This window comes from Rhagoletis pomonella, unplaced genomic scaffold, assembly GCF_013731165.1.
Source record: "Rhagoletis pomonella isolate Grant_MI unplaced genomic scaffold, Rhpom_1.0 Rhpom_scaffold_00028, whole genome shotgun sequence".
In the NCBI taxonomy this organism is placed as follows: Eukaryota; Metazoa; Arthropoda; class Insecta; order Diptera; family Tephritidae; genus Rhagoletis; species Rhagoletis pomonella.
In genome coordinates this window covers 199,694-222,867 of record NW_023458582.1, presented here as the reverse complement: position 1 = coordinate 222,867, position 23,174 = coordinate 199,694, and the positions used below count along the sequence as shown (strand labels likewise).

The following is a 23,174-nucleotide window of genomic DNA, read 5'->3' as shown; positions in this document are numbered from 1 at the left end:
GAACTAGAAATTTGGTTCACTAGTTCGTGTTTTCCCTACAGGGTGTGTACATATGTACGCACATATTTATGCGTTTGGCTTTTTGCATGAATGGAAAATTTTATTGCAGAAATAATTTTAATGAAATTAGGTTTACAAATTTATTTGTACGATATAATATTAAGTTTATTAATTAAGATCGGTATTTTGATAACAAGCCATAATTTATTAGACATATGTACACATCGGCGTAGCCAGAATGAAATTTAGGGGGGCGGAACCCTATTAAGCTGGCATTTCAGGGTACTATTTTATATATATACAAGGAAAATTTGAAAGTTAGGGGGGTGGCTCGAACACCCCCTTCCCCTACCTGGCTACGCCCATGTATGTACATATGTATGTATGTGTGTACTAGGGATGTTGCGAATGTAGATCCGCGGATGTCTAACAGCTAACATCCGCGGATGCGAATGAGAATACGGATGTCAAGTATTTTTAAGAAACAATTAGCTAAGTAAATTAAGTTACTTAGGTAAATGAAAAAATGGAAAAGTTAGTAATTTTTAATAATGTTTATTTTATTTAGTACTTGAGTTTAAAAATTGGAACATTATATGAAATAAAAAGTAATGAGAATTGCATCGGGACCGAAAATGTCTGATGTATCATCCTGACTTTCATCTCCACTTGAAGAATCTAGCATAATGGCGAGATCGTTGTTTAAACAGCGCTTACAAGCGAAGCCATATGTCTCAGGTTTTTCTAAAGCTTCTTAAAAAAAATTCTTCATTCTCATTCCTTTGGCTGTTTCCGAATTTGGGGAACCTGTAACGTCATCAGCTGTTTTTTTTAATTTAGATTTTGTAATTGATTTTTAATACTTTCTTCTGCGACTGGTTTGAAAAATTTGTGCTTATAGCTAGCTAAGTAGGTGGATATGGAAAATAAATTGTTATTTTGCAGGAATACGAATTTTGAACAAAATTCTGTTTTCAAAGTAGTGGCTTTCAGCCGAATCGGATCAGAATATTGTTATTTTTTTTAACACCCCATTTTTTTACAAGCATTTGAATTATTGGAATCACGGGTGATGAGGGTCTCAGATAGTTAGGTAATTCTTACCTAATTAAAGGTCAGACCTATAGCCTTTTCTCTGTATAGCCAGACGTTGACCATTTCTGCTGGAAATCCCTATTGAAGAAGCCTAACTTTGACTTTAAAAAGCAAAGAAGGGAGACGTAGGGGGAGAGTTTTACTACAGAGGTTTTTAGCCAAGGATCCAAAGTATATCCCTATGAAAAAAATATTGCCCGACAAGTAAACAAAATTACTATTTTTTTAATATTTGCTCAAAATTTCCCAAGGAGCCGGATTTAAAATGAATGAAACGAATAAATCGTTACCTTAATTCACAAAGGCCCTAACCAACACTTTTTTCGAAACTGCATTTTTCACAGCTTTTGCTAGGATATTTAAATACACCTTCACTAATTTTAAAGTGTTAGTACCAAAAACAACAGAGTTATGCCACATTTTAATATGCCCTATCCGTATGAATGATTTGATTTTTGTAATATTTTTTGCTTCTCCTATAAAATAACAAATTTGCTGGTTAGGGCCTTTGTGAATTAAGGTGACGGTATGTAACATCAAAAACAAATCAAAATGCAGGTATTTAAAGCACAGAAAACAAAAAAATATATTATTAAAAGGACTATGTTCTCTTTGGCGTACGTCAAAGGACAAGTAGAAGGGGGAACTTGTATGACTGCCCATTGATAGCTCGGTTATATAGCTTAAGAAATAATATGTTTAAAGACATTCTTATCAAAGTTGACCAGTTTTGTTAAAGAAATACTCTCACGACCAAACGCAAAAGATATTGGCTACAAATTGTAATTTTGTTTGCCAGATATACGTTTTATCGGTGCACTTCCACAACATTCGCATTCGCAAAAGCTCCGTATTGATTATTGCGAATGCGAAAGCGAATGCGAATGTTACAATTAATGCGAAAGCTCCGCGGTTGCGAATGCGAATGCGAATATTCGCAACAACCCTGGTGTGAACATACACAAGCAATCAAAAGTCAGTGGATGCATGGTGTTTTTGTTTAATATATACAATGTTTTTCAAGTTAAAATATTTTTATAATTTTCATCTAAATTTTGAATTTTTTAACCCGAATTTTTAGAAAAATGTGTACCCAGATAGAACGGTTAGGTAATTCTAGCAGAGAACGTAAATTTATAGACAAGGTCCAAGAACGAATCAGAGTGGAAATTGTCAAATACCAACGAAACTGGCGATGCGCATTTTAAGAGCGCCCAGCCAGAGGCAAACGAATTTTAACAGAGCCCAACCAGAGGCAAAACAAATTTAACAGAAATTGTCTCATCAATGTAAATGAATTTTTTTTCTTGTTAGACAACGAAATGCTGACGGCTTTTTGCGTTTTTGTTCTATAAATTGGTTAATACTTAAAATAAATGCATGCATAGAAGTCGAAATTATTCTTACTATATGTATATGTACATATTATATACATGCATATGTATGCGAGAGATACAATTTTGTGAATGTTATATGTGAAAGTTATGCAAATATGTATGCAACTGCCAAATTCGTTGGTGAATTGCCGTCGGCATTTGAGTTGAAAAAATCGACTTTTACTTTTTTACCGATGGATATGGTAGATGCTACGCTATTTTCAATGCAATAAACCGCTGCCTTAGTTTTCTCACAAATCCACTTCAAAGATGGATACATTGACAAAAAACGTACAAATGCATTGATTGCACTGCACGTGTTAACTTCAAAGTTGTTTTTGTCGAAAAGTTATTTATATTGAGAAAAAATGTGCATTATCACTTTTCACTGCTATACTCGTATTATATGTAAATAATGGGGCATATTCATAGTTAAATAAAGTCGACAACAAAGTTAGTTGCAGCCTTTTCACATCAGTTTCAGTGGAATAGGTATCTGTGAAACAAGCTGCAACTAATTTCGCCTTATTTGGGGCTGAAAAATTTTAACTTAGAGTCGACTTTATTTGCTCTACGAATTTGCCCCAATATTTTTGGAGTCAAATGAAAATGCATTTCCCGCGCATATGTACAGTTGTCCACAAAATAATAGGAGTGGGATATTTTAACCTGTTTTGGCTATTTGTCTTTAGTTTATTTAATGTTTCGTATTTTTTTGTAAAAGCCTAGCTGGTAATACAACAAACACCATATAAATTTACATTTTCAAGTTTGTACAAAAATTATAAAAATTCTGCAAATTTTCACCAAAATTTCAAACTATTTAACCAGAATCTTTAGAAAATATGTTGCTATGCAGTTTTGTAGCCCATTCAATTCTAGTCTGAAGAAGTGCAAGTTTCCAGCTGCTAAAAAATTCCGTTGATTTTTGAGAATTTTTTCGGTTGAAGGTGTTTCACGTTTTTTCCATACAAAGTATGTTCGACAATTTTCTTTTATATGGGGACAGTGCCAGCAAAAAAAAAAGTGCCAAAAATCAACGGAATTTTTTAGCAGCTTGAAACTTGCACTTCTTCAGACTAGAATTGAATGGGCTATAAAACTGCATACCATAATTTTCTCTGAAGATTCTGATTAAAAAGTTTGATATTTTGGTGAAAATTTACAGAATTTTAATAATTTTTGTACAAAGGTTGAAATCTGAATTTATTCGTTGTTTGTTGTATACCCAGCTTGACTTTTGTATAAAAATAATAAACATTAAATAAACAAAAGACAAATAGCAAAAACTTACCAAAATAACGCACTCCTATTATTTTGTGGACCACTGTACATATGTATGTACTAGGGATGTTGCGAATGCGAATGCGGATGCGGATGTTTAAAAGCTAACATCCGCGGATGCGAATGCGACTGCGGATGTCAAGTATTTTTAAGAAATAATTTAGGTTGGTAAATTAGGTAAATAAAGAATGGAAAAGGTAGTAATTTTAAATAATGTTTTTTTCTTAATTTAGTACTTGAAGTTAAAAATTGGAATTGGGTTAAAGCCTGTTTCTTAAAGTGTCGTACATCAAACCTGCGCCACTAAATAACTACTCGCCCAAGGCGAATAACTTGGAAAACTTGAAACTTGACAAAATTGTAAATTCTCTCCAATAACTCCTTTCTGAGAATTGCATCGGCGCTGCAAATGTCGGATGTATCATCCTGCCTTTCATCTTCACAATCTAGCATCATGAAACGATTTTAGTTTTTGTAATTCATTTTTAGTCCTTTCTTCTGTGACTGGTTTGAAAAATGTGTACTTATAGCGAGATTGTAAATAGGTGGATATGGCAAATAAAATGTGATTTTCTAGGAATGATAATTTCGAAGAAAATTCTGTTTGAAAGTCGTGGCTGCCAGCCGAATTAGTTTAAAATCTTGTTATTTTATTAAAAAATAACCCCGTTTTTTATTATAATTTGAATTATTGGAATGACGGATGAAGGTCTCAGATCTGCTTAGTTCACGGGTGACTTCTTGAAATGGTTCACCTGTAATGAATAGCTTCTAATTAGTTTTTTTTTTATTAGCTGAGATCGACTTTTCCTAATTGCAGGCAGTCACAATTACTTACTCACCTTTGTCAGTACCATATCAAATCCGTTTTGTGTTTTCATTCCATGTGCTCAATGTGCTTTGATATTTTGAGGCAAGTGTACGCAAATTTTCAACATATCGTTAATATAATTTGGATAGGGCGCATTTCACATTGTGGCTGAAATGCAAAAAAGCCACAACTAACTAAAATCTTGTTATTGCATAAAACGATGTGGGGACTTGATGATTCGATGAAATGCATCATAATCTATCAAACAGTGAATTTTAGATTTTTAGTTAGTTACGGATTTTTGTATTTCAGCGACGAGGTGAGTTACGCCCTTTTCATACTATACTAACGATATATTGCGTTCCAAGTCCCACTCCTCAATAGATATTAAATTCGCTTTGAAATGATTCTTATTTGATTTGTGAACTTGACTGTCAACTTTTTCACATTCCATTTTACCATTTTACTTTTATTTCGCTACGTGCAAATTTTGACAATTATCAAAAAATTAAAATAAATGTTGTTGTTTTCGAGCACACAGAGGAGTATTTGCGTAGTAAAAACAGTGCTTTTCTGCTAAGTAATAAAAGAAAACACAGAACTTAATCTTAATAAGCCGTTTTATGAAAAAAAGTCGTCAGTCTAGGTACTCATGAAATTTGATGAGTAAATATATGCGAACGGCACATAAAAGTACGTTTACATATAAATATAATCTCAATCAAAGCTCGGTAGCTGTCAAATTGGTTGTGCTTGTTATTCACACAACTCGAGGAAAAGTTAAACTTCTTCTCTGTGCCACCGTGGTCACTTTTTTCTGCAACACATATTATGCCGTTTAAATATATTTTAACTGAATATTTTATTAAAATTACTTTAAAAACCTATTTTCCTTACTAGCGTCAATTTTTGCTTACTTTAACATTTGACATTCCTCCTCTTCTTCGCAAGTATAATCAATAAAACTCTGTTGGACACCAAAAAGTTATCGGTTTAATCTGAGATATTTTTAATTATAATTTTGCATTGCTAATCTCTTTTTCTAATAACAGATTAGGGAGTTAAGCTCGAAAATTAGGATAATCTTTTTATATGTAAAGCTATTATTAGGCGATTCAGATACATACATACAAATGTAGGTTGGGTTAGAAATTAAACATTAATTTCACTTAATTTTATTCATTTTTCTGATTTAATTTTTTTATTCATTTTCATTTTGAATTATTTTAATACATGAAATGATCGGTATGATTGATAAAATATACTTGTATATACTTGTGACTCAAGGGCGTTAAAATATCCTGGAAACACCGCATCAGTTATTGTTTTTGAGCTTATAGTTTGAGCATTTCTATTTGTATATATTCCTAAATTTAGTTTTTCTTTTCGGAATATAATCTGTGGTTCATGTGGTTCATGAACATACATGAATATATGTATGTATTTTGCGAATGCGAATGTTAAAATTAATGCGGAAGCTCCGCGGCTGCGGATGCGAATGCGAATATTCGCAACAACCCTGGTATGTACATGCTGAATTAATTGATAACGTTTTTACATGCATATTTAAGTATATACATACATATGTGCATATTCCTGCCTAAATACTACGCGTATAGATACAAATGTACATACCCTGCAGTACGGGGGAGTGACTACAGGACTGCTGAATAGGTAGCTACCTGATAAACACCGTCAATTACCGACCGACTGCTTGCAGTGTATTTCATCGATTACTTTTACAAGGCAATGTGCTAGGCGGTAGTCACCATCAGCTCTCTCTCTGCACTACCGGGAGTTACTAAAGTAGTCACTTGCGTGATTTATGGGCGCCCTCTGTCGTAGTTTTTCGCTATTCTACTTACGACTGATTCGACTCTGCACTACCATGTCCACGACCACGGGTTAAGAGAGTAGATACTTACCTTGGAGTCGGTGCAGTAGCTGTTCAAATGTAGCGATTGACTTCAGCAGTACTGGATGGTACCCTGCAGTACGGGGGAGCGATTACAGGACTGCTGAATCGGTAGCTACGTGATAAACTCCGTCAATTACCGACCGACTACTTGCAGTGTATTTCGTCGATTACTTTTACAAGGCATTGTTCTAGGCGGTAGTCACCATCGGCTCTCTCTGCACTACCGGGAGTAACTAAAGTAGTCACTTGCGTGATTTATGGGCGCCCTCTGACATAGTTTTTCGCTATCTGGTTCGACTCTGCACTACCATGTGCACTACCACGGGTTAATAGAGTAGCTACTAACCTAGGAGTCGGGGCAGTAGCGGTTTGAAAGTAGCGATTGACTCCAGCAGTACTGGATGGTATGTACAACTCACGGCAGAACACATAAACACATACATAACTACGCACATATTCAAAACAACAACAACTATTTCATTCATAATCGCATGCGCGTATTTCTTAAAGCCAAGTAAATTCATTCACAAAAACAACCGCAGCACATCTCCCCGCAAATTCATTCCCATCAAGCGCAACTTTGTTAATCTGACACAAAAATTCTAAAATGTAAAATTGAAGAAATCTCGGCCAGCCAAGTGAAAAGTGGCACATATTTCTCTATATCCAGTAAAATAAGTTATCTCGAATTTTGGTAATTTTTGGCAAAACACTGTTTCTCTGTTCCACACCAATAGTTCAATCATTAACTAATATTTTAAGGTGTCATTTTAATAAACATTAAATAAAGTAAAGGTTTTCTGCAGGAAACGACAATATATTTTTTTTAAATAAAGTGAAAGCTTCTACAATCACAAACATATGTGGTTTTATCGGAAGTTCACAAATATAGCGTGGCAACTTAGCCCGTTTTCACATTTTTCGGGCCGAAATTGTAAAATTTTTGTCCATGACGCGCCACGATTTTTGTACAGGTGGGTCAATGTGCCTTGAACAACATTTGTATAAATGCAAAAACATGATTTCATTTATTTTTTAATATTAAAAATTTCTGGGCTTCAAAGTGTTTATAAGTATATATTTATATATATCCACAGATTACTTTAAATTTTTTCATCTCGAAAATTTGGAAAAATGCTTAAATTGTTTCGGCTTAGATTAGCGCGAGACCTTAAAAAAAATCACAAATGATTATTTCACAGGTTTTTTTTTGATGTGTATACATGGTTGGTTTCGGTAAGGGTAAAATTTGCGAAGCTGTAACTCATATCCCAGCTCAAAATTTCGAAGGGCTTGGCATGTGTATTTCAGCATACAATTTTTATTTTCATTAGAAGCACCCTGTGTTTGCTTGCTATTGTAAATGGTTGCATACATTTAGGCATATGCATAGTAAGAGGAAATGCGCTACAATTGATTATTACTTCCGATTGTATAAACTCCGCACATGCATACGGCTTTGTACCTACCCTCCAGTACTGCTGGAGTCAATCGCTACTTTTGAACCGCTACTGCACCGACTCCTAGGTAAGTAGCTACTCTATTAACCCGTGGTAGTGTACATGGTAGTGCAGAGTTGAACCAGTCGTAAGCAGAATAGAGAAAAACTACGACAGAGGGCGCCCATAAATCACGCAAGTGACTACTTTAGTAACTCCCGGTAGTGCAGAGAGAGTCGATGGTGACTACCGCCTAGGACATTGCCTTGTAAAAGTAATCGATGAAATACACTGCAAGTAGTCGGTCGGTAATTTACGGTGTTTATTAGGTAGCTACCGATTCAGCAGTCCTGTAGTCACTCCCCCGTACTGCAGGGTATGTATCAAGGTTGTTGTGAATATTATTCCGAAAGAAAAGTCCTTTTCGGATAATGAACAAAGCGCTTATCCAAATTAAACAAGTTTGTTATTATTAAGGAGGACTTTAATATCATTATAACTGAAATGTCTAAACGAGGAAAGCCACATATTTAAAAATATTTCAATAAAAAGTGTTAGTCAAGTACCATCGAACAAACCTTGTGTCAGTTGTGTGCATTTCTTTAGTATTAAATTATAAAAAAAAATACAAATAAAGATCGTTCGTTATTTCTGTTTAAAAGCTATTTCATTCCTATTTCATATGATACCAAATTTGTTTAATTTGGACAGGCGGTTTGATTATTATCCGGAAAGGACTTTTATTTCGGAATAATATTCGCAACAACCCTGCTATGTATGTACATAAATATGTATGGACTCATTTGTTGCAACTGGGCATGAATCACGTAACTTTGAAACGATAGTCGTTCAAACGATTCTGACAAAACGATGTTATCAAAACACTGATTTATGCATTTGTGTTGCTGTTACGTGTTACGTGAAGCAAAACTGGAATCGAGTTGACGATATCGCACAAACGATCAAACAGTTTTTGATTTTTATGAAGCAAGACAATCTCGACACGATATCGTTCAGACGATTGTCGTCATACGTGATCCATGCCCTGGTTTTGATATTCGTAGATGGTTTTAGTAATAGGTTGAGTAGTCTCTTTTGATAAAAAAGCAAGGCGAAAATTTAAAAAAATACTGAAATCATTTTAACTGGGATCGTTGATTACTGATGAACATACATGAATATATGTATGTATAATATGCATATGTATGGATGACATAATAGCTCTGATCCAATACTTTTCGTGTAAAATCTGAAGTGAGAGTAAAAAGTGAGAAACAGCAAAACGTACGGAACAAAAAAGCAATGAGTAAAATCCTGGAATTCAATCTCTACACAACTCTCCCAAAAATCGCTCGCATTTACATGAACCACAGATTATATTCCGAAAAGAAAAACTAAATTTAGGAATATATACAAATAGAAATGCTCAAACTATAAGCTCAAAAACAATAACTGATGCGTTGTTTCCAGGATATTTTAACGCCCTTGAGGCACAAGTACAAGTATCATATTTTATCAATCATACCGATAATTTCATGTATTAAAAGATTTAATAATGAAAATGAATAAAAAAATTAAATCAGCAAAATGAATATTAAGTGAGTTTAATGTTTAATTTCTAACCTAACCTACATTTCGTTGGCTTAGTTCGCAAACGTGCTAATTCCACTTTTTATGAAAATTGAGATTTTGATGCACTAAGATAGCATAACTCAAAATACATCATTACCAAAAAAGAAAGTTACCGTAATGTTGTTCTTACTTGTTGTTATGCATTGGTACGTAAATGTGCTAAGTCAAAAAAATCAAGAATAAATATAAACACGTCTGTCCGTGTACACGATGACTTGAGATATCTCAACGAAATTTGGCATGTAGGTTGCCCTTTATCCAAGGTAAGTTGGTATTAAAAATGGGCGAATCGGACTGTAACCACGCCCATTTCCGATATAAAGGTATTTTCTAAAGATGCAAAAACTACGATATTTCAGTAAATATTGGATGCAAATTGTTCAAAATTAGTATGTGAAGAAGAATTTTTGTAAAAAATATTATTGTGCAATTTTTGGAAAATGGGCGTGACCCCGCCCACCTATTATGAAATATATCTCAGTAGCCCATTCACCGATCTCCACCAAACTCGGTAGGGTCTAACTAAGAAATCTGTTGAAAATCTTTAAAATCGGGCAATGACTACGCGTATCTACTAAAGCTAATTCACTTAAAATCGATGATCTCGATAACGACTCAGCAGAAAATTAGATTATGATACATTTTTGGATAATGGGCATGGCGCCTCCCACTTATGACCGCAAAAGTGTAACTCGGTAACCGATTTATAAATTTCTTTCTTAATAAACCTGGTACGGAAAAGCAATTCGTTGAAAATTATTCAAATCGGATCAAAATTACATTCGCTTTCCGTATATATAACGGTAAATTTCAGAAATGCGAAAACTCTGATATTTTAATAACTGACGACGCCAATTTACTCCAAGTTAATACTTACAACAATCTCTTAATAATTAAGACTGCATGACACCGCCCACTTTATGACTACAAGGTGTATCTCGGTAGCCAATTTAGCGATTTCTACTAAACGTGGTTCAAGTATTTCATTGAGTCTAACTCAGGATATTATGGAAAACGTTTGAAATCGGGGAAAACGCCCCAGCTTGCGACAGTATTTGATACCTGCGCCGGGTATATAAAGTTCGGTTTTGCACAAACTTATACCTCTTTACTTACTTTTAATTATTTTCTTTTATAAATGGTACATAAATTTACGACTTAAAATAGTTATTTTTCTAATAGCAATGAAATAAAACTGTTTTAGGTTATAATTTATTTTAAAACAATAAAATATATTTAAAACAAACAATTAAATCTTTTAACAATAAAAAATAATGGAAAAAGGTTGATAGAAAATGTGCTAAGTTCACATTAAAAGAGTAAAATCTTAAATAGAAAATGTGGTAAGTCCCAAAAGAGCCGAAAAGACTGCAACAGCTTTATTTTGAAATTGGCCGATTATTGGTACTAAAACAAGACGAACTAAGGAAGGAAACTGCATTTACAGATTAGAAAAATTATTGACAACAAAAAAAGTTAGACGGTTTTTTGTCCCTCCTGAAAAATAAAAAAAAAAATGGACTTAGCACGTTTGCGAACTAAGCCAACGATTTGTATATATGTATCTGAATCGCCTAATATTAACTTTACATATAAAAAGATTATCCTAATTTTCGAGCTTAACTCCCTAATCTGTTATTAGAAAAAGAGATTAGCCATGCAAAATTATAATTAAAAATATCTCCGATTAAACCGATAACTTGTTGGTGTCCAACATAGTTTTATGGATTATACTTGCGAAGAAGAGGAGGAATGTTAAATTGTTAAAGTAAACAAAAATTGCCGCTAGTAAGGAAAATAGGTTTGTAAAGGTATTTTTAATAAAATATTCAGTTAAAATATATTTAAATGGCATAATATGTGTTGCAGAAAAAGTGAATAACAAGCACAACTAATTTGACAGCTAACGAGCTTTGATTGAGATTGTATTTATATGTAAACGTACTTTTATGCTTTGCCGTTCGCATATGTTTACACATCAAATTTCATGAGTACCTAGTACTCCCGCATTTTTTTTAAATCCAGCACCAATACATTTTTTTACTTGAAAATATTACAAAAATTGGAAAATGTTATACAATATTTTCGAATTATTTTAACGTTTTTTGTACAAATCACCGAAGAAATTATTTTTTTCCCTAAAAATCTATTTACAAAAAAAAATTTAACACCATTAAAGTTTTATAATTGGAAATCTAACAAAATATTACAAAAATCGAAAAAATTTTATAAAACGTTTTCGATTTATTTTCACGGTATTTGTTAAAATCATCGAAAAAAGGATTTTTTTTATCAAAGAATGTTTTCACAAAAAACACACTTATGGAAGTTTTCTATTTGCAATCATTAGTAAAATATCACAAAAATCGGAAAATGTTATACAATATTTTCGATTTAATGTCATGTTACTAGTACAAATCACCGAAAAAATTTTAATTTTTTTTACTAAAACAATTATTTTCAGGAAAAATCTAACGCTTTTGGGTTTTCTATTTGAAAGTTTTCCCAAAATATCACAAAAATCATCAATATTCATATTTAATTAACACTCCAAACGCTCTCGTGAGATTTAGCTCTGATAATATTCTTCTTTTCTGCTTTGTATTTTGCTTTCGCTGTTAAGTATTCCAAATATTGGTCGCTCTTAAAATGCGCTTTGCTTGTTCAGTTGGCTCGAAAAATGTGGCATTCACAGTTTTCGGTATTTCTCTATACTTTACGTTCTCTGATTCTAGTGAAACAAGTCACAGTTTTAAGCGGCTGAAAAGTCGCGTTGATTTTTCATAATTTTTTTCCCAGGGATTTTGCGATTTTATGCACACATATAACAAGTGAAATTTATAAAATATAGCGTTTATTTTTTTAAATTTTGTTTGCAAACGGGCAAACGGTATTGCGCAATTAATTCTACAAGAAATTTCCTTTTATGTGGTAAAAAGTACAGAAAGCCGTCAGGAACAAAAAATCATTAAAAATCAACAAGATTTTTTAGCCGATTAAAACTTGCGCTTGTTTTACTAGCATTAAAAAACCGATCTATCTTTCTAAAAATTCAGATTAATAAGTTAAAAATTTAGACGAACATTTCTTGAATTTTACTAAGTTCTGTATAAACTTTAACTTATGGGGTTTTGATTAAAGCATGAACCATATTTTTATAAAAAATAGCAACAAAATTTTAACCGCGTGCAGAATTTGTGTATTTGCATACCTATGTGCATACATATACATAAATGCATCTACAGAAAAACTCGCTTAAGTACCTCACGAAAAATGTCGGCTTTTTGAGATACATAAATAGGCGGGTTGGGTACTTAAAAGAACCCGCTTAAGTACCTCGATGCGGGTACTTAAGCGAACATAATTACTGATGTTGTTGCATCTTCTTGTTAACTTACATAATACTTGAATAACAACATTTAAAGAAGTATATATAGTTTAAAACCAAGATCTTAGCATAAACAAGTTTAAAAAAAATATATATATAATGCAATGGTATGTAATTTTTAAAGGAATTAAATTCTTTCAAAAGGCAAAGTTGGATATATCATTTTGGACCCAATTCAATATGATATTGTTTACCACTTATGTTTGTTTATTAATTTTTAAGATTTTTCCATCAATTAAAATACAGTTCATTCCCTAACAAATACCATATAAACCTAAGCTTAAGATTTTGTAGAACAATTAAAAAAAATGCATCATAATTTCAAACTTTTTTCTCAGTGTTTTTTTTGAATATACAGTTTTATAGTCCATTTAATTTTAGTGCAATAATGTGCAAGTTTCAAGTGGCTAAAAGTTACCGTTGATTTTTTAGAATTTTTTTTACCAAAGGTGTGTGGCGCTGCTACTGAATTTGAAAATATGTAAATATTTTAAGGAACTTAAAAAGAGCACTTAAAAGCGGAAGATTATAGGTAAAATTGTAAATGCGGCACGAAAAATTGAGGTACTTATGCGGGTTGGGTAATAAGCGGGGAGGTGCTTAAGAGAGGGATTTTCTTCTGATTATATTACGAAATTCACGGTGTCCAAAAATGTTGGTTACTTAAGCGGGGGGATACTTAAGCAGGTTTCACTGTATATATAATTTTCATGCGTTTGTCTTTTAGCGTGTTTATAATTTTTTTAATGATGAATTTACTAATTGTTGACGAAAATATGGTTTACAAAATCTTCGCAAATTTATATTAATTAATTTTTAGATATCGGAATTTTTTATGAAAATAACGGTTTCCCAAAATTTATCCAGAAGTTTTTTTGTAATACATAAAAAAGATTTTCGATTAAATTCAAAGAAAGGGCCACTAAAATATCTATCAAAATTCATTTTGTTGATAGATATAAACAAATATAAATAACATTTAACAATTGATAATTTATTCAAATTCTGTTATTTTGTGCCGCTCTGCGCTCACGCTGTTAAAAAGTGGGGGTCTTCTAATGCAATTTATGTTAAAAATTTAAGGTGGTGAACTTCTAGAGCGTTTCTGCTCTATTACAAAATGCCAACGAGTAGCGAGTTACAGCTTCTCTGTATTTAACGTTCTCTGGTTTTTCGATTGAAAAATATTGATTTTCATGAATTCTAAAGCAATCCTACGAATAGTTGTTTTCCCATATAAAATACGTGGAAAACTTTGAGCGCTTTGAGCGACCTCTAAATATTGCTTTATTTCAAAATAAAAAACGGTATATTTTTCCGATATAGAACAATCCTAGGAGGTGAGAGCATACAAATTCCGAATTTACATTTTCACAATCATTTTTGGACCATTCTAATATATGTACATTAGGGCGGTCCAAAAACAGTAAAGTGGAATTGTAATGCTCTCACCCCCAAGGATTGTTCTATATCGAAAGTATACCCCTATTTTTTATTTTGAAATCAAAAAATATTAAGAGGTCGCTCACGGCGCTCAAAGTTTTCCATGTATTTTTATATGGGGAAAATAAATTTTTTCGTAGAAATGGTATAGAATTCTTAAAAATCAATATTTTTCGATCGGAAAACTCTGGTTCCCTTCAGGAGACCTTCAAAAATAATACCCAATGGGGAGTCGATAATGATGTGTAACCTGTAGTTAGAGTTAACCAGACATTGAGAAACTGGCCCTAAGTTCTTTATAGCTGCCGCCGTAGCAAGTATAGCTTCAAGCAGTATTGTGTTTCACATGGCCCAACTATTAGGTTTCATAAGCTTATATGTACATAAAGTTGTGCATGGTTTTGGACACCTCTGATAAGAACGACATTATTTGGTTTCCTGTAAGAGGGAGTACGTTAAATACAGAAATAAGACGAAAGCGCCCAATACGCAACAGAAATCACTTTTGTCTTAAAAGTGTACATACTTCCACTATGCTACACTGAAAATAAAATTTCGTAAAAGTGCTACGAAAAACTTTCGTAGTCTTGGTTTTGTACAATGTAGGAAACTTTCGTTCATTTTTCACAACGAAACAAGATTTTACGAACCATTCGTAAATATAACGAAAGGACTTTCGTAAAGCCTTTTTTCCGTATAATTTACGAAATCTTACGTTTATTTTACGAAACACATTCGTAAATTACTGAACAAATCTTTGTACGACTAATTTTGTATATTGTACGAAGGCATTCGTAATATTTACGTATGGTATTAAAATTTACGAAATCTTCAATTCTGTATTCGTACAATTTACTTAATACTTTCGTACATAGAACAAATGGAGAAACATTTTTTTTTAATTCGTACAACAGACGAATATTTTCGTACAATATACTAAATTACCGTCAGTTTAATATTTCATCATATATTTATGTACCGCGTGTCATTGCTAAACTACTGGTTGGCTACTGTGAGACGAGTAATATAATTTTAAAAGTTTTAAGAAGCTTTCGCTGGATAAAAATACAATATAAAATTAAATTCAAAAACTTTTATGCACAGAGAAAATGATACAGGTAAAATGCAAGTTATTAAAACAAATTGTAAAATAAAATTTTTTGATATAATTTTACTTCATACAAAATAAAAAATACAGTATTTGTACTTACGACTTTAAAACGAGACATTCGTAAAACAAAAACGGTCGTTATAATATATTAACTTTTTTTTACTGAGGAGAACAAACGACATTAAAGAAATAGCGTCAAAAGAGCGTATTTTAAAAACTTAAATGAAACATTTTAGAATATTTTCCCAACAAGTTGTACAGCGACACAATTTTCAACAAGCAAAAAAAAACTAGACATTTTTAAAATAAAAAGGTTAATTTATTTTCAGTCAATTAGGTATGAAAAATATTTAAAAATAAAATGTTTTGCATTAGACTTTAAAAAGCTACCTAGCTATAATGAAAAACTTTCATATGTTTGCATCATTTGTCGGAAAATTTGTGTTCAGATAAATAAGTTACTTCAATCTTCAGAAAAGGCGATGAAGTTATACAAACAATACTGCCATTCTAACCCCTATCTACATATAAGGGACATTGGTGGACTTCTTTGACCGAAAAAAGCTTTGGTAAGAGTAACTTACAAAAACAAATTCTTATGGGTTATTAAATAATAATTTAAAATTGTCTTAATTTAAATTACAGGATTTGACCAGCGTGAAGCAAAATTAGCAGGCCCAGCTTGGAAGAAACAAGAACATCTGTATGTATGTATATAGTAATATGCAAAACATCTGTATTTCATTTATTAAATGTTGTAACTTATTTATAAGTATATGTATATCAATATATTTTTGACAATGTGTGCACCAAACGACTTGTTGTGATTTAATAAAAATAAAATTTGAATATCATATTCGAAAACTCATATTTTTAAAATGAAGAAAAAACATTTCAGGATTTAATTTCAACATGCGCATATTCAATTATCACACTATCGTTTTTAAAAACGATTTGAAAATATTCGTATCAAAAACCAGAACATGGATATTGGAAATTGAATTGAAAATTTTCGTTCTCAAAATTTAAATAAATATTGTAGGTGCAAAACCTGGGTCAAAACGTTTTTAAAAGTAAAACGTTCCATACAAATTTGAAAACGAATATTTCTCTGTGTGAGCTTGAGGCCGTTTTAAGTGAAAACTTATAGTGGAAAAGCAACAATAATTTGAAAAAATGGTAGAAGTGATAGCTATTTGGGAAATCACCACATTTCCTCATCAGACTTCTTTCAGTAGATTCGAACCGACGATCAGCACTGACTCAGCCAGTTGTCTACGCACTGTGCTAAGTTTGCCTTGCTAATTCTTGTTGCTTATTTCCGCTATTTCACTTTGCTAAGCCAACTACAATCAAGCGCAGCTATTCCGCTGCAATTCACTTGATTATGTGGTTGTTGGTTTTGCTGGTTTTTGTTAATATTTCTATTATTAGAATGTTTAACTTTTAGGTGTGCTCGTCCTTAAGTTATTTGTTTTTTGTTATTTTATGGCTTGAGGCCTCAAGCTCATAAAAATTGTTGAATATAATAGTTATAAGGCCATATAATAACAAAAAACAAATAAAATTAAATGCTAAAACTGTGGATAAATGCTTTAAGCATACAATGTTTTTAACATCGCCCACGCTGAGCCTTGCTCTGCAATGTGGGACTTCATAAATAGGCAATTTTATCAGTTAGCTATCAACGGCAAGCCCAAGCCAGGAACAGACGCACTACTTAATGAAATTTTAAGTAAGTACATGTATGATTTTTCACTGAAACTTGCCTTTCGGACGCCTTATAATTTTCCTTCAATTTATAGTCGAGAAAGCAAACAAACATCGAAGAAGCTGCGAATCTGCCAAGTACCTCCACATGAAAACATTGCACGACATTTTGTTAAAGAGAAACACTTAAAATTAGGAATAAAAACAAAATAAAAGTGTTTTGTTATAATTCGTCTTATGTTTTTTTACAGTGTGGTGAATGAAAGCAATCGGAAGTTCTACGAAACAACCGCAGATTTTATGAAAATAATTTCGTTAAATATACGAACTATTTTTGTGCATTTTACAAAAATTTCGTAAAAAAATAAAGAAATTGTACGAAATTCTTTAGTAAGTAATACGAAATTCATCCGTAAAAAGTACGAATACGTTCGTAAAATGTACTAAGATCTGATGTCTCATATTTTCGTAGTATGTACGAAAACGGTTTTGTACAATCAACGAAAACTTTCGTGGCTCAAAATGACGAAACCTTTCGTAAAATATACGCAAGTTTTCGTTATATGCACGTAGATTTTATTTTCAGTGTACCTGGAAAAATTTACACTTTTGCGACGTGCTTCTCTGAATACTGCCAAGTGCTTAAATTAAATCAGGTTCCAATTCGTGACACATCATCTCATTTGTCCTTGATTTATTGACAGATATTAGGGAGTGCAACTACTAAATTTTGGTTTAAAAGTAAACTTAAAAGTTCAAAATAAAGTAATGTAAAAAATACTTTTTAACAAGTAAAAAAGTCAAAGTTCGACACTAAATACCCGGCGCACGTATTAAATATAGTTTTTTCACCTTTCCGAAAACTACCGTTACATGGTAAGCAAAGTGGTTTTATCCCTATTTCTAACAATTTCGATAGTATGTTCAGTTAGACATAATGAATTAAACTTATATAGTAATAAGTGGGCGGTACCACGCCCATTTCTAAAATTCGATAATAATGTTATTTATTTTTAAGAAATTGTTGTAAGTATCAATTAGACCGTTCGTTATTTCAGCTTTTTTCTTTAATATACAGTTTTCCGGGCGGAAAAAGATGTATTTTGGTCTAAAAATAAGCGGTGCAAAATTTTATTCGAATATGATAACTCTAAGTACTTGCGCGTTGCATTTTAAAATTTAGAAAACCATATAGGTGTTTCCATCGGAAGGTCTACCGCGACAAAAAAAAAAATAAAAGTCATATATCTAACGTATGTATGGGCCAATTTATCTGCTTTATACAACGCTTTTATCAACTTGCAATGTTGTATGTCCAGACCAGTAATGGAAAATTATAATTTAATTTTAATTTAAGTGGGGGGGGAGGCAAAGCAACAGTACTTGTTTCTTAAAACATTTTTTTTTATATTAAATCATTTTTACGCTAATATGAAACGTCTCGGATTTTCAGAAAAACTTTTCGACTATTTCCTCCTGAATCATCTTGAGGTGTTCGGTAACGATTCTTCTATGGACACACATGAGGCATAGTCCAGAAAGCTTTTGTTCTCCTGTTATGCTTCTCAGCCAGGTTTTTACTAACGAAGTGTACTAAACGATCGCCACACAGTCGCTATTGTGCATGGAAAAGCGCTCAAAATGGAAATGCACTTATTTATCGCTGGTCGACATTCGTTTTTCTTTAAATAGATCTACATCTTCAACATCAAGATCATAGATTTGTTCAAAATGTTTCGCGTTCGTTCGTACATCTTTACTGCTGGAGGTGGAGTATTTTTTATTGGAAAATTCTAGTTGTAAAGAGGCCGTTATTGAATCCAGATTCGGTATTATTACAGTTCGTCGCCAGTACTTATTTTCATTGACCGATGGGGGTTACTTCTGTTTTTGTTTACCTGCTAAAAGTTGGTATGCACTTCGCGCGAAAAGGGAAAACTTCATATAAAAACAAGGTAACAAAAACTTTATGTGATTTTTTTTCGAAGCAGTACGCACCTCGCCCGAAAAAAACTCCGTTTTCTACTGCCTATTTCTAAAAGTTTGAAATAAAAACCGAAGCACGGTAACACACCTTTTCGCGCGAAAAATCTATTGGCACATATATTTCGTGACAAAAAAGAAGGAGACGAATTACAAAAAATATCGTAAAACAAGCGGCATAAAGTAAGTTTAACAAAACGTTAGGTTTTTTCTTCAATTTCCATAAACTCAACTTGTTTTCTAGGAATGGAGAACATTAGCGCACATAATAAGCGGCAGAAGCGTACAATAAATTTTTCGACGGAGCAGAAACTACAACTGGCACAAGTCGTGGAGAAGTGGCCAAGAATCTGGGACACCAGAAATGTACTACATTCTAATAAAAATGCAGTGGATCAAGCTTGGGAGAAAGTTGGCATGGAGATGGATAAACCTCGTAAGTAGAGATGGTACTGAATGCCATTTTATAGTTCTATTGAATGGATTTGTAGCAAATGAATGCAAGTTGGCTTGGATGAGCATACGAGATAGTTTCCAAAGTGGCAGAAAAAGGTAAAAGTGGAAGCTCTAGTGGAGAAGCTTTAACTGAGCCATCGTTGCCAAAGACTGTGGACTGGGAATTTTCCGACGTCATGTCTTTTCTGCCAAATGTGTCACAAAAAAGAAAGTATGTGAAGAACAATTTCGGGATACGGTTTAGTTATTTGTACAACGATTTTGGGTTGCTGTGCCCAAACGCGTGACCCGAATCAAAAACATTTACACACACATGTAGACAAGAGTCTACGCTTTATTTACTATATCTGTGCACTAATTTAATAATAATTTCGGTTTTAAATACTACGGTATTTGTTTGCAAATTTCCGAGCTGAGCTGTCAAACACAAAAAATATCCTCTCCCTGTCTGTCCCCCTCTGCCCCAACCCCAAAATTGTTGTCCAAACTAAACATTTCCGCAATTTCGAAATAAATACTTAATGATAATAAATAAATTTTACAGAACTTTTACATCTCCAACTTTTTCGGAAGAAACGTCGTTAACTGGCGATAAGGGCTTACAGTATGATTTTGTGAGTATGTCGCTCATATAACCCAATATGTTTTACATTTTCGCTAAATTGCATTCGGTTAGCATGTAAAATTATTTAAGTTTACTGATTTACGCCGTCTTTTCTTTAGACTCCGAAATGCTCCAAGCGAAACAAAACTGCCACCGCATGCCTAGAGAGCTCCGGCATGTGGGACTGATTCGGCAAGCTTATTGAAAAGCAGGAAAACGCGCTACAAGTAGAAAATTCATCGCCTTACCAAGCCGCTTTCGCCAGTTTCGAATGGATGCTGAGCTAACTTCCGGAGCCGATTGCCACAAATGCGTGTATTGAGTTTTCAAAAACGTTAACTCTTATTGAAAAGGAAAACATGAAATCCAATGCTACATGCAACAATTAACATTTTCATAACCAAATGTGTTCACACGTCCTCAGTTCCTACCACGTACACTTGTCGTCAGCTATTCAGTTAAGTGACATTTTGATCAGTTTTGGCTAATTTCTTTTATTTTGTTTATTTCATGTTTATAATACTTTTATAAAAGTGTAGCAAATAACATAACCAACACCATATAAATCCACATTTCAAACTTCGTTAAGGGTCAAGTGTCTGTCAAATGAGATGGGTTACCTTTACATTATATATTGTCACATGGTAAACAAACGTGGTAGGTATTACCATGTTTAACAAAAAGAAAAAAAGTGAGTACATTTATCTATTGAAAATTAGTTGAAACGAACCTTTAAACCTTTATGGAAAGTGGTTCGGTTTTCGGTTCGGATCAAACATTTGTGGAAAATTTCGGTTCGATTAATGGTTCAATTAATAGAAAGAAGCGGTTTTCCGGTTTAAAACCGGTTAAGGTTGCAAAATGAATAAATAAATTAAAGTTATAAGTTTTTTGTTGCTTTTATTGATGAAAAGTAAAACGTTAGTTATGTCTACAAAAATGCAGCCTCATTTTGCAATGAAACGGATATATTTTCCGAGTATACATATTCTTTAGGAACATTTCGAATATATTTTCCATAGTCAGACGGTCTTCCCCGGAACTCAGTAATGCCAGTTTCATTCGACGTCTCTTCTCGAATTATGAATTAGCTTTCCAAATTGTCTGAGAAGTTATTGGTGCAGTAAGTTGAGCGAGAAATATTTAATAAATAATTATGCTACAAACAGCATGCAGAAACAATTTTTTGTGCACGTTCAGGGCTGCAAAATAATGTCTTTCTTAGACAAAGCCATTTAGCGCTTAATATGCCAAAGGCATTTTCTATACATCGTCGTACATTGCTTAACCTGTAGTTTAAAATCCGTTCCTCTCGTGGCAGTGGTTTAGTTGTAAAAGGTTTAATTATACGCTTACAAAAAGGGAACGCATCGTCACCAACTATAATGTACGGAATTTTTGTTCCACCAACAAAAAAATCTTGAGGGAACGAGTATGTATCGTTGATGATGCTTCTGCCCAACGTAGAATTTTTAATAACATTGGCGTCTCCTTCACTGCCATAGGCACTAATATCGATGTATGAAAACCTGTAGGACGCATCACAAGTTGCCATTAAAACGATTGAGTGAAACCCCTGCATGGAAAACATTGCTTTAGTATATTTGTGGAAAAAATCTTTACTTTTAACATACCTTATAATTATAGAAAATACTGCCGGTATTCGGTGGAGCTTTTATATTAATGTGTTTGCCGTCAATAGCGGCGACACAATTGCGAAAATTCCACTTGCTGAAAAACTTGCCCGCCGTTTTCTGAAGAGTTTCCACCGTCCACGCTGGTACTTCTACTTTCAGGGCAATATAGATAGCTGTGCATACATGTGCTATTTACTATGCTTCCGAAATGTTGTTTGCTAATTCTATAGCATAAGGATACGTGACGTTGTAGGTCGCCTGAAGCTAAATACCTGAAACGATGAAAACCAAAACCAGTCTCCAAATTAGACGCTACAAAGAAATTGTTATGGGTTACTGTTCGCCGCACAAAATATAAATACTTTATTCTTCGGCATATAGCGCACCCGGTAGCATGCCAGAAATTTCACCATCTCATATTTTTCAAGAGTGTACGGCAACGCTAAAACTGCATGGAAGGTCTGCTATTTTGCGATAGCTGCGTTCCTTTCGGACAGTGTCGCTGATTGTCACTAGTTCCAGCAGGTCTGTTCGTCTACTTTTTTTTGGTTAACACACACTTTCCCGCGAACAGCTACGTTTTCCTTAGTACTAAAGGCTGGTTTTCATTAGGTCAGAATCACTGCCTTCATCTGACAGCTGTCCATTTGATGTTAAATGCGTTTTCATTACCGCAGTGCATGTCAAAGACTGTCGTCAACTTTCAGTGTCAGATGATGACATTCCGTTTTCATTACTGACGTCAAATGTGAGGTTAATTTTTACAAAATGTGTTGAATACCGACCTTTTAGCCGTAGAAAAACCAGGGGTGTAATTTGGTGGAGCTCTTCATGCTGATTTTAACCTTACCAAAGTTGTTTGGCGCGGGTGGGAAATTGAGGGGATATACGAGGCTAAGTTAAATTTTTTCGATACTTTGAAATATCAATATCTTATGAACTACATAGCCGATTAGACAACTAATGATGTCAAAATAAAGACGATTAGTTTATCTTTCAGTTGCTGTACATAATTTCCAGATTTTTTTTTTTTAATTTTCAAGTCAGAAATACAAAGAAACAACAGCAAAAAAGTAAATCTTTTTTTAATAAATTACCTTTTGAAAAAAAAAAATTGCATTATTAATGCTACAGAAATTTATATTATTTAGAAAGTACAAGTTATTACCTTATATAGAAAGGTTTGTTATAGTGCAAAATTTAACGAAAGTAGTGGTAAAAATCGAAATTGTATATATATATGTGGGAATGGGAACGGGTTAAGGTAGAGATTGCAACCCGGCAACC

At 33.1% G+C, this 23,174-nt stretch overlaps 1 pseudogene; it reads right to left on the bottom strand.

Annotated features, from left to right (window-relative positions):
- The window catches only part of LOC118749654, a 122,476-nt pseudogene that overhangs the window by 46,393 nt on the left and 52,909 nt on the right, over nucleotides 1–23,174 (bottom strand).